Genomic DNA, 14,042 nt, shown 5'->3' with positions numbered 1-14,042 from the left:
TGGGAGCAATTCATCAGCTCGGCAGGAAGTTAGTGGGTTTTTTTTTCCTGCATCCAGAAACGTAGCAAAATTTGCCAACACACTTTCCTGGTCTTCTCTTGGCCAGTATTGAGGACCAAATGAGGCAGAGGTTCTGAAAAAGAAAAAAAGCTGTATCAGCAGTGTAAATGAGGATTGCAGAATGGGAAAATTGAAATTATGCAGTTAGCCAGAGCCAGCCAGAAAAAGTGCAGTGAGAAATTCTATGAATCATGACTTCATGATATACATGGAGGGCCATGATGGAGTAACATAAAGGAGAGGCAATAGAAACCATGTGTGGGGAGGGAGGCTGCCTCCAGCAGCAGAGCTCTGAATAGACAGGAAGGGACCTCTACCATTAATGCCGTGTTTGGACTGTGAAGATGTAGGAGAATGGTAGCTGATAAGGGCTTTATGGTTGTGGAGATGGATGAGAAGTGATATGCTCTTCCTTTACATTTACGAATTGTGGTCTTTTCAAGGGATTTTGACATTTTATTTCATCAGAGCAAACACTTTCAAGTTGTTAGGTCACAGCAAAAGACTTGTTACTCATTTGAACCTTGTATGAAATTCTACTCAGGCTCTGACATTGCAGAGTGGGTGATCTTTCATCTCCACTGCTCTCGTCTGAATATCTACTCTTTCCTAAGTTGATAGATGATGGCTGATGTGATATTATTAAGAGGTAGAAGCTTTACATGGTGATTAAGTCCTGAGGGTAGAGCCCTTCATGGATTAGGGTCCCAGAAAAATATTTTCACTTCTACCATATATGGACAAAAGAATGCACCATGTGTATGGAACAAGCTTTCACCAAACACCAAATCTGCTGGTATCTTCCACTTAGACATAGCCACCCAAAAAGTGAACATTAAATGTTCATTGTTTATAAGCAACCTATTTTATTGATTTTTTGTTATAATAGCCTCAAAGGATCAACACACACACACACATGCACCTGTAGTTCCACACTATTTCTGGATTAATTCTTAATTTGTTAGGAAATTTGTCACTTATGTTATCATCCCTTGCTGATAGGATCTTGAATAGTCTGGCTATCATGGGCCCAGAAACATAAGCATGGAGGATAAATTGGTAGACCTGTTTGCCGAATTCCTGATCTGTTGACCCACAGCCTATGAACCAGCAGATCAAGAGCTACCAGAGTCCTAAACATTATTTTTAGAAGAATCATTTATTTTTCTTAATAGATCTTCTTTTACATGTAATTCTAAGATCTTCTAAATTTGACTTTTTTGGTTAGTTCAGAGGTTAAGGTTGCAGAACTTTCAGTGCTTTGAAGGTTCAAGAGCCCCTTCTCTGGAGGGTATGAAGAAAAGGTAAACAGAATGGAAATATCTTTCTCCAGACTTCCTAACCTCTTTCAAGGCATGATAACATTTATTTGGGTCAGAAGAGATAAACTGACTCATCTGAAATAAGTAGACTCATCTTTCTGGAGGTTCTGATTTACCAGGCTTCACCCTATAGGGCCATATTGATTAATATTATTCTATAGTTTACATAGACTGGGAAGTTTCAACCTATCTCATCATGGACAATTGTTGGCTTAGTTGTAAGATCTGATCTATGGCTCCAAATAAGTTGTCCCTTAAACTTACAGGTTTGGGTATATGCTAGATATTTAGATATTTTCTTTTCTCATCATCACAGCCTTTTTTTTAAAATAATGCATTCAGCTTGCTTAGCTCATTCTTATCCTCTTGCTTAATCCCCAGTTCTCTCTGCCTTACCCAGCTCCTCTCCATCTGTTCTCCATCTCATAGTCCATTTCCCTTAGCTTCCTTAGGAATGTGCTCCTTCTGTCTGAAATACTCTGTTCAAACACATCCTGACTACCTGGAGGTCCTTGGCATGTGTTATGGACACAGGTGATCCAGGAGGAAATGAATCTTAGGAATAAATTTTAGGTCTGTAACTTATTAGCTGATTACTTATTAGGATATTCTTGGGTAAGTCACCTGCATAATGAATTAGAAAAGGTAATTAAACTGCAGACATAGTTCAATAAGGTTATCATGTTTTTTATTTATCCAACATTGGTCTCAATAGTTAATGGTGTGTTATCTTCAAGGCAATACTCAACCTTTGAATGATGTGGAAATCCTGTTAGTTCTTTGTGTCCATCTGAAATGTCTTGTGTGTTTGAATTTCTGTTACCAATATATTGCATGAAATACACATTCTTTAAATAAGGGATTTTCATCTAATTCTAACAACTATAGTAGACTAGAGTGAGTCATAGCAGAAAAAAACATAAAATAGGAGACTTGTAATAGATGGTATACATGCCACTAGCTGTTTTTGAAAGCAGAGCTGGATTGTCAAAGCTCTAGTATGTGGACGTGATGATTATTACAACCAAGATGGTGGTGTGGTTTCTAAGCATGATTGGACCTTGCTTTTAGCCAGTCCAGAAAGAGGAAGAAGATGGGGCCATATGGAATTGTGGTTAGCATCTAAGCACTGTGGAAAGACCAACCTTGACCTTTCTGTGTGGTGCCTGTTGGGCTTCCCAGTGTGAACCAAGGGGCTCTGTTGGCAACTGGGAAAAAGGAGGAAAGTCAGAAAACACACATTTAGGGCCCTTCAATGTGTTTCTCTCAATGGAGTTTTGTACTGATAGTGTATTCCAAGTGAGGACACTGAGATGTAGGGAGTTTACATAACATTGTCTCAGGTTCAAATGGCTATACGTAGGCTAGTGAGCCGCAATCTCGCAAGTTACTCAGTCTTGAAAACCCATTTTTTTACTACTGCATCACACAGTCTCTCCTGACAGCAGCTGAAATATTCAGAAATAAGTTAAATTGCATTCAATGAACTCTGCTTCAGAAAAGAAGCTGGGAGGTAATATACTCCAGGCATATTTAAACAAAAATCTGACAACCATGTAAACTTTAGATATCGAGGTAAATCACTTAGGTGGACTAGACAGAATAAGGAGCTTTTGACATGCTTTATCATGTCAGGTGGCATCTTAAGCAATGACATCAAATATTGAATAGTCACTTTTAATTTTGTGTGGCAAGTGGTAGCATCAGTCTTTTGCTTCTCTCTCTCTGTAGAGATTCATTCACTAAATCTCCCCATGCAGACCTCTTAGAAGAAGGGTCAGATACACAACTTCTTTTTGGTTTTATAGTCTGTGGGCTTTGGATCATGAAATGTTTTCTTAAAACAATGTCAAGGCCATTAAAATGTCAGTAATGAAGTTTTACAGGTCCATATCTGTGGCTTCAGCTAGTCAATGGGAATACTCTTCAAATTGATATCTGTGAAGTGTTGAATCACTGTGTCTATTACAACCTTGTGGATGCTTATTCTGACTTTTTTATCTGATATTGTTGGTTGGTCACCTCTGTTATCTCAACCCAATTTTTCCCCTGAAGTTGTATATATTCTTTTTTCTAGCATAACATCAATTTCTTCAGCATTGTGTTTTTTATTTGTCCATGAAATAAAGGCCTGTGCTCCTCAAGTAATATTTCAGAATATACACATTTTTCTCCTGTGTGAAATACTTTGATGGATTCTGAAACATTTCTGCGTGTCTATAATGTGTCCATTTCATTTTTTCATGGATATTTAAAGAATTTTCTGAAAACGTCAAATAATAATAATATTTGTACATCTATAATTTAGCTTTAAAGGAAAAGACAAATTTTGTGGAGACATAATCTAAAGAATATGGACTACTAAAGTAATAAAATATATAAAAGTTTTATATTTGTACTCTTGTACAAACTTCTTCCTCCATTTGCCCCTTCCTCCCTTCCTCCCTCTCTCCTTCCTTTCTCCCTCCTCCCTCCCTCCCTCCTTTTTTCCCACTCTCTTATCCTTTCTTCTTTCTTTCCACCATCTGTCAAGTAGTTAATAAACACCCAGTTCCAGGAAGTCTCTTCTAACCTGGTGTGTTTGAGGAAGCACAAGGAAATTTCTATAGTTCGACTAAAATGGGTCAGGAGGAGATGATAAGAAGTGAGGCTGAAGAAGTGGAAGGTGACAGCAACAGGACCCTGCAGGACCTTTCAGACCAATGGGAAATTTTCAGCATTTGCTTGGGTAAGATGGGTATCATTGGAGAGTTTGAGCAAAAGAGTGACATTAGCTTTTTTTCCCCCAAATCCCTCTATGAGTGTGTAGAAAATAGACAAGTAAAAGTAGAACCAGAAAAATGAATGAGGAAACTTTCTTAATAATTTAGGAGAAAAATAATGAGCTTGCATCAAAGTGAAAGTGAGGAGATGTACACAGATTTTAGACGTGTTTTGAATGCAGAAGCAACAATTTATAGGTAAGTGGATGGTTGGTATGAAGGAAAGATGGGATTCAGGATTGATTCCACGACCTTTGATCTGATTAACCATATGAAAAGGGGAGAGTTGATGTTGGTCATGGTGAAGTATAAGGGTGTAGTTGCCGTTTTCTGCATGTGGTTATCCAGTTTCCCAGTTACCATTTGTTGAAAACACTCTAGAAACACTCAAGAAAATGTGGCATATATTCACAATAGACTTTTATTCAACCATTAGGAAAAATATACCATTTGTATGGAAAGCCTGAGAAAAGGAATTGTTAAGTGAAGTAAGTCAGGCCCAAAGAAACAAAAACTGTATATTTTCCCTCATATATGTAAGCTAGAATTCATTTACAACTAATATGTAAGCACCTTAGGTAGTATACAAGTGTATGCAAATGTATTAACTGAAATATGGTAGGTCAAGGGAGAACTAAAATATTATAATTCCTCAGAAAGGCAAGATATGTAGATTAAGATGAAGACAAGGAGCTGCACATTGGACAAAAGAATGCGCAGAGATTGCAAGAAGAGACAATTGTGTTGAGGTATGTTGCTGGAAAGAGGTACAGAAAAATCGACTAGTAGCTGGAAATGCATGAGAATTCAAAGAATACTAGTAATTTAACTGATAACTAAAGCTAACTACAGTAGAAGTTGGAAATATAGGTGGACTGGACTATTTTAACTATCTTAATGAATCTTGAGAGACCTACCTGCATGCTTTCTTCATTAACCCTCTCAAACTTAACTAATCATCATCTTCTGCTAGAAGAACATTTATTTGCTTAATTAGAATCCTTGATGAAAGGCAGTAAATATACGACAGCTATTTTGTTTAACTTGTTTCATTAATTACAAACTCATTTGTTTAAAACCATTTATTGAGAATCTGTTGTATATAGATGGACCTTCTGCCATACGAAGAAGACAGAAAACATAACTCTGAAGGGATCAACTTGTAAACTGTTAATGATAGTGTAAGTTGATCTGTGTTATCCTGTAGGTACAAAGTGATTAGTTATAGCAAGTAGCAGAACACAGCATAAGGAGCAGAAGAAAGAATTTTAGAGCAATGAAAGGGAGAAAAGAAATTTAGACCTCCCACAGCGAGTTTGATTAAATGATGTTGAAAGGTCTTTGCCAAATTAAACTTTTATAAAAACAGGCAATGGAATTTTCTGTTGAGGCACGAAGAGTCAGATTCATATCTGTGGGAAAACAATAAAGACAAAGGAGATTGAACCCCTCTGGATATGTAATAACCAATCGATGCTCTGTGCATAGCCAACAGTAGACAGTCCTGATGTCAGAGGGTTTATTATGTAAGTGAGCGATTGAGTTATATGCTAGTTTGATTTGGTTACCTGTATTTGTACTGGGAAGGCAGGAAAAAAAGCTCTTACTCCTTCAGATAAAACATATACTGTCCAATGACTCCTTGAAACCAATGTTTCAAGCTTTAATTATTCATCATGTTCAAGAAAACAGTTTTTAAGTTAATGTAGTCTGAAATCAAATATGTCAAGAATAAGAATATTCTCTTGGATTTGAGTATGACAGTGAAGAGTAAAGGGCATGTTAGCAAAGGAAAATAAATTCCAGGTACCCCTTCCATTCCCTCATGCTCTGAGCACAGGGTAATTGCTTAATTGTAGATACATATGTGGTAGATTTGAAGCATGGGTTAATATATATACATTATATATAAACCCATATGTATAATATATATGGGTTATGTGAAAGGGTATCAATGTATGGGAATTAATGCACCATCTATCTGGCAAATATCATGTAACCCTTCTATTAATTACAATAAAAATATATGAAAAAATAATATATATGGGTTATATTTATTAATATATATATATATATATATATAAGGATCAGAACAGAGATGGGGTGACCTGAAAGGATCAGATCTGGTGATAATCAGGTGAGCACTCATCACTGGTGACCACTTCCTTGGTGGATGACAGCAACATTGTGGTTCCTATAAACTAGAAGAAGAAGAAGAAGAAAGAAAACCTTGACAATACCAGGAATTTCCCCTGAATATTCTCACTGAATCCTCATAACACACTTATGATACAGGTAATACTAATATCCAAACTTATAGATGAGGTGATTCAGAAGGGTCAAATGGAGATAAGATTTGAATTCACTTGTGTTTAGCTTTCCCCTTATCACAGAATTACTTATGTCCATAATGCATCTTGCCTGCTACACTGGGAAACTCAGTGAAATTACATCTAGTTGATCCTTGTAACCCTCCAGATGATGACCATAAGGCCTTGCAGATAATAAACTTGTCAAGAGAATGAATGATTGAATGAATGAACAGACCATGCGATAGCAATTACAAGCACTTTATCTTAAAAACCAGTTTCTTGTGATTCCTCAAATATTTCATTTATAATAAAACTCTTGGGGGAAAAACAATAATAAAGTAATAAAGGACTAAGATGTTACTTTAGGCATGATCTTATTTATGTTCAGCATTGCTTTGGGATTTCTCATTTAAAGGGGGATGTCTCATTAAACTGGAGTTCTGAAAAAGCACTATGTAATATACTTGTACAAGTATATGAATTTCTTTCATATTCTGATGCTTTTTGCGTTTTTAAATAGCTAATAAAAAATTAACTTGTTTAGTGATCTGAAAATTGAACATTTTCCTTCTACCAAGATAAAAATGATCATTTCTAAACTAAGTGTGAATAAAAAAAGTTCTGTAGTTATCACTTTAGTCTTCTACCAGTTGAGTGTCAAGATTTGTATTTTCCAGATTAATTATTAGTTGAGGCAAAGACTATGTACTGTCAGGCTTCACAATTAATACTCAGACTGTTTTGAAAGAAAGATAATTTGATGTTTTGAAAGGGAGATAATTTTGTGTTTTCTGGCTCATTCTTTGGTGATAAAAATAGAGACTCTGCACTTCTCAGTTGCACCGCAGGGGAGACAGCAGTTGATTAATTAAGTTGTCATCTAACTATAAACAACCCACGTCAGTTATTTTACAACTTTAATAAAGTTTTTAGAAATTTACATCAAAATTTTAATCAACATTACATGTATTATTTATAATACCCCAGTGGTACCACTGTGGTGTATTTATAAGCATTGTGCACTGGAGCAGAATTTCAAACTTGATTCTTCAGTAAATATTAAATTCAGAACGTTACTCTAGGTGAGTCCAGAACAGGGAATAACAAAGTCCTTACCTATGCTGGAAATGCAAAGGCCTTTTGGGCACTTTGAGGGTTCCTCTAAGTCCAGGACGGAAATCCCAAATTTTCACTACAATGTGGACATTCTTTTGTCTTTCTGTATGTTGAATTGCTGAGCACACCACTACTGCCATCCACTCAGCATCATCCCATTTCATTAGGGTTACAGGTGATGCACAAAACCTTCAAATACCTTCGAGGAAGCAGAGGGTCCAAAGTAGAGAAACGCAGCAAAATGGCAGAGAGGTTTGACCTGGTGGAGGAGTATATATTTGACACATGAAGAATTCATGCTGAGCCTTCTCTGGCTGCTGGAGTGAGAAGTGATTAAGGTGAAACTAATGTCTTCATGTCCTTTAAAAGAAGAAAGACACACACACACATATATATATAGTATATATATATATATATAATTTTTTAGAGCCAACTTTTAATTTTATTCTCCCGAATTGATATGAAGGGAAAGAAACACAGGAAATGCAATTAAAATGAACTTTTCATTACCATGTGCCGTTTTAGTTTGGCACTTGTATTAATTCAAAGAATGGGAAGATTATCATCAAATATTTAGCATCCTTTTGTGTGAGCAGAGCAAGTTCTGTAAATACCATCTCTAACTTTTTAGACTTATCTTTCTAAGGCAGGATTAAGCTATGGTAGGCAGAAATCTGACCATTTAGAGGCAAGGACAATATTTGCTGTGACTTGAGATAAGAATAAACAAATCTCTACTTACGCAGGAACTAGGCTTGATAGTTTTAAAAGCACAATTTCTAAATCTTCCATATGTCATACCAAATGAGTGCTTTTCAGGGGATGATAGTTACGTTCATTTAAAAATAGTCATGGAAAGATCAGAGCCCCTTTCCCATGATTATTGAGATCTTGGTTACAATTGAAAAGCTGGGAAAATGTTTCTCATATTTGGCAGTAGGCAAAGGATTCTAGTTTCAGATTAAGTGATGAGTGACTTTCCTAAGTGGGCATAGCACGAATAATACCTTTCCTCTTTCTCTAATTTAGCTAATTAGTAGCCACCAAATGCTCTAAGGACAAAACAGTTCCTTCATATTTCCACTAAAGGTATTGACTTTCTCTTGGCAGCTGGCCTGCCACATAACCTTGGAAATTTAATTTGGCCCCCAAAGGGCTCTTGCTGATGGTTAAAAAAAAAACCTTAGCCTATAAATATTTGGAAATTTTATCTAACTACATAAATTTATGATTTTTGGAAAAATAGCATCCTGTCATATTTTCTTGTAGTCAGAAATCATGTGGAGTTAAGAAATGATGGTTCCTTCATTTGTTTTATCAATTTATTTACTGTATTGGACCAGTGCCTTGGCGTATAATCCATGATTGCCTTGGGCTTGTCATCTTTCTCATCCAGCCTTCTTAGATTGCAGGTTTCGGCTACCATGTTAGGTTTTCACTGCCCTTCCTTAAATTCTCTAGTTTCCCAGTGTTTTTTTCACTATATATATGTATATATATATATAATTATAGTTCTTCCAAACAAGCCTTTGAAAGTCTTTCCCCTTCCTAACTCTACAAACTATATCTTTAGCTTCATAAAATTTTCATGACACGAATATGTGTATTTCTATGGGCATACTATGATTTGTGGGAGTATACAGACTATTGAAATAGCTAACAATTTCATATCCCCTGAGAACAATTTTTTGACTGCTTGATCTAACGTCCAGGGAATGACCGCTGCTCTAAAATTGTGATTCTCTATCATGGAGAGTATGTTCATGGATTGAAAATACTAAATTAGCATACCCTAAAAACCCTACATCGCTCACTTACTCCTCTATGTGCCTGGCTTCTGTGAGTATTCAACTCAGCAGTCTCTGATCCATAAGGGAGAAAGAAATGACCTATATAAGACCTCTGAGGTATTCTCAGTTGAGCCTGTAAATTCCCTGGGGTAGGTGATGTTGGCCTTCTAGGTTGAATTGCAGGGTGTCTATTTTGTTCCGTGATGTCCCTAGGTGAATTCAAGTTGTATACATTTTATCTCAGGAAAGAGATGATTGAGAACCTACCCTGTTCTTGCTGTAGTGAGTTGCTCCATTAACCTGATAATGTTCTGGGCTCAGCTAGTATTTATTGAAATTTAGCCTTAGGTGAGACACTGCCTAATCACTTGTTATAGACACACCAGTGGTTTGTTTGTGAGTATAATGGCAGATGTGATCACTACTGAAGTACTTAGTAAAAGCTAATAATGAGATTTGAAATAGCCAACCTTTAAGTGATGAAAGTAGACACTTCAGCAAAAGTAGGAAAGTTTTACTTATTTGCTAGTCATTAATGCAGATTATTAATGTGATCTGTATACAATTCCTTTTTATGCCCATGATTGAAGTTTTATCTATCTATCTATCTATCTATCTATCTATCTATCTATTCAGACAAAGGTGAAGTATAATAGTAAAACACCATCCATCAGAATTGTATATTAGAAAGATCTATCTTGTAATCTAATGAAAGCAAAGGTAGGTTTCAAATATTAGTGTCTATCTAGACACAGTCTAGATCAGAGATAGTACTTTGAATTAATGTAAGTACTTTGAATTAATGTAAGTGCCAAACTAAAATAGCACACGATAAAGAAAAGTTTATTTTAATATTCTTGTTACTTCTTACAGACTAAATTTGTGCTCCTCACCCTAAAACTAGTTTGTAGAAATCCTAATCCTTAATGTTTATGGTAACAGGAGTCGGGCATTTGGGAGGTGATTAGGTGATGGTGATTGGGTTGCCTATGATATTGCCCTTATAGAAGAGACCCCAGAATACACTCTATTCCCTTTCACCATGTGAATGTGTAGTGAAAAGATGGACACCTATGAAACAAGGAAGAGAGCTCTCATCAAACTCTTCCTCTTGGATTTCCCAGACTATGTATCTGTGGAAAAGAAACAACTCTTGTTTCTAAACTGTATAGTCTATACTATTCGGTTACAACCATTTGAATTGGCTGAGGAAAATTGGTATGGAGTAAAACAGCAATGATAAAAATTCTTGGCTCTTGTTTCTGGGATTCTGAGTAGATGAACTCCTGGGGTTGTAAGTAGCAGCACTAGGCATATATATATATATATATATATATATATATAATTTTTTAAGACCTAAAGGATTAATCCAAATGATAAAGCTATCAGGTTTCTGAGCTAAATACCTCATACCAGCCAATACATGCTACCAGCAAGTTTAGTTTCTTTAGTGTCTATAAAAAGAAGCAAGTAACACTATTTGGGGAATTTTTTTCTATGTGTTTGTACTATATCTCACTAAAGTGTGGGTGGTATAAGCAGACCAATTATCAGTTTTAAATAGAATAAGTGTAGGCTGACTGCTATGCAATTAAATCTTACATAAGGGCTCATTTAGTCACTTGTGACAGAAAGTCTATTCAAATGGCTTGAAGATAAAGGAGATCACTAGTTAGTTCACATTTATAAAAAAGGGAGGATCCAGGTATTGAATGATTAGGATCTAGTCAATGTTTCTCTATTTTCCATCTTGATTTCTCTACCAAAAATCTCCAGAGTTTTGCAGGGCCTTCCAGTGTGGGATAAGATGGCGTCCCTTGGCTTTAGGGTGACAGATCTGCTGGTCCAGGGCACAAAGTATTTGACCCAGCCAAGACAGTCAACGGGCTTTTCTTGGCCTATTGAGTTGTGTGATTATTCCAGAAGCAACTACTGAAAAGGTTCCCATGTCTATTCTACTGGATTAAAGATTAGATCAGCTTCATCTGAAATACCCAGGAGGTTATGGGGATTGCTCTCCAACACAAAGTAGGGTGTAGTTACCAAACCCAGGGAGGAATCAGTGTACAAACAAAATCACCACTGGTCCCCATAGATACAATAAAAGAGCAAATATCACCTATGACTTACCATCAGGGATAACAAAATCTATTTTTAACTCAGACAAGTTCACATATGAACATGTAAGACTGGCTTTAAACGCTTGTGATTTATTATTAGGGAAAGGTCCTTTCTGAATCATTCATTTGCCTGAAGAGAAAGTAAGTTTCCTTATTCTGAAATGATGATCAAGCATATCTTAGGAAACTGAAAATATATTCCTTTTGGTTGTAGAGAACAAATGAAAGGTTATCTTTTCCTTTCTACAAGAAGATTAGTATAAAAACGTAGATGTATCGCGCGCACTTCTCGTCCAGCAAGAAAGAACGCACGACACATAGGTTACAGCTAAAGCAGGATCCTTTATTCTTCTCTCTCTTCTTCTTCTTCTCTCTGAGGCCTCTCCCTCCCCTTCCTCCTCTCCTGAGGCTATATACAGGCAGTAGGCCAATCAACTCATGCCAGCTCGCTCAGGCCCTCCAATCACGGCTTCACAAGCTCCAGTAATGCACCCTTCATGCATCCAGCCACACAGAGACCAGGCTTCCCCTAACAATGGCAGCACTCCCCAAAATGGATGCCGGCCTTCAACCGGTCATGTGGTGGATATCCCTGAGTCACGCAGCCACCAGCACCGCAGGCGGCCCCACAGTGAAAGGGGGATGCCTGCCTCCAGGTCCCGCCGGGCTCCCCACAGCTCCCCCTCTTTTATTTTATTGAAGCAAGGGACCGTGCCTGTCTTAGGTGGAGGAGTCAGGACATATCCTTACCCGTCATTGAAATGCTGCAAGGCTCAAGTTGCAGTTTCTGTCTTAGGTTGGTATATGCCTACCCCTGTCCTTACCCATCTTTGACTACTGGTCCAGCATGCTGAGCCAGATTCGAGGGGAGTCTCCAGAGGATAGTGTGGCAAAAGCCTGTCTGATGATAGTATTTTGTCAGGCCATGTTGTTACACATCACACAGATCACTCGCAGCATCACTACCAATCCAAGGATTACCAAGAATACCAGAGCCGCAAAACCTGCCCACTCTTTTACAAAGCTAAAAGCATTAGAAACCCAGGATAACATATCTGGCATGGACAAAATTTCTGCTCTACTGGAATTAACAGCCATTATTTCCAAACGTAACTGTTCAGTCAAATTTTCAAATTGAATAGTCCAAGTGCCACGTAGCATTTGTCCCAATAATTTTGATAAATTAGCGGCACGTGTCCAATTCTGATATTGAATGGGGGTGATGCATAACCCTCGCATGGTGGAAATGCATCCAACTCCAGCGGTTTCCTGCAAAATGTCCAATTGTTCTTGAAGTAAATCAACCCGTTGATTCACAATCATCAGTAGTAGCTGTGGGAATCGACACAGCCAATGAAACCATGGCAGCAGCGGCAGCAGTTGCAGCAAGAACACCAAAATCTCTTCTTTCTCTAAGAACCACCGATAAGTCTTTATCAGTCACCAATGCTGGACTCGGAATGGACGTGGGAAGCCGCATCAGCACTGCACTATCGTGGACACTGCCATTCCAGCAGGTGCTAAGCAGGCAGGTTTGCTGTGAACAATTTAGATGCTCTCCTGAAAAATTAAACAACAAAAACAGAAAGGGAGACCAAACACAAACAGGAGTAGATTTAAACTCCACCGATTTACTACAATTAATACGCACACCTCCCTCCTTTTGAGGAGGAATTGGTGGAAAACACAAAAGGATACACTCTGGAACTATTTGTCAACGGAATATCTCGGGGAATGAGGTTTAACTGTGCTATCATCTCCACCATAGACAAGGTATAAGCTGAACTGGGCCCATAAGCCATAACAGCTTCTTTGAGCATCTTTATTTGCTTAAAATCCATCTGTTGATGATGTCTCTGGTTTTGCTGATCCTCTACCACTGGGAAAAAGTGTCCAGTCCTGGGGGAGGGCATTCCAATCTAGTTTCTTTCTTCGAAATCTAACCCCTGGTGGGTCACAGGGTGGCGCTGTTGGATAGGGCGTGAATGGAGGAGGAGGAGTCAGAGACATTTTCGCTATCTTTCCCTCTAGTTCCTCCTGGGAAAGTCCCTCATCTGAAGAGGAGCCGGACTCCCGCCCAGGGGAAGAAAGACAAGTATTAATCAGGCCCCACACCGCCAGGCAACCGGGAGGAAGTGGTTTTCCTCCTCTGACCTCCGGAGAGCCTTCCCTAACCTTTCCCACACTTCGGCATCAATGGTTTCCTCCTCCAAGAACCATGGGGTTCTCTCCTCTATAATTTTGATGAATTTCCTTACTGCGGAAGATTTTAAAGGGGTCCCATTAGCTTCCAACAGACCCTCAATGGTAAATTCCATCCTATTTCGCGAAACCTCAGACCCCATAATGTTAATAACAAGGCAATCGCTATGAATCAGCCTGTCTGTATATTTACAATTTAGTCGCACCCCACCAACTTGGATAGTCGCACTTCCGCAAACTTGGGCGCCCTAATCCGGATCGGAAGCTCAACGGGTTCTCCTAAACTTAACCTCTAAATACTTAACAATATTTAATGTTGTTTCCCGGGTTTCGGCACCAGATATCGTGCGCACTTCTC

Source organism: Megascapheus bottae, chromosome 13 (genome assembly GCF_031878675.1).
Source record: "Megascapheus bottae isolate mThoBot1 chromosome 13, mThoBot2.hap1, whole genome shotgun sequence".
NCBI lineage: Eukaryota > Metazoa > Chordata > Mammalia > Rodentia > Geomyidae > Megascapheus > Megascapheus bottae.
The sequence above is the reverse complement of the archived record's forward strand: the minus strand, read 5'-3'. Positions refer to the sequence as shown.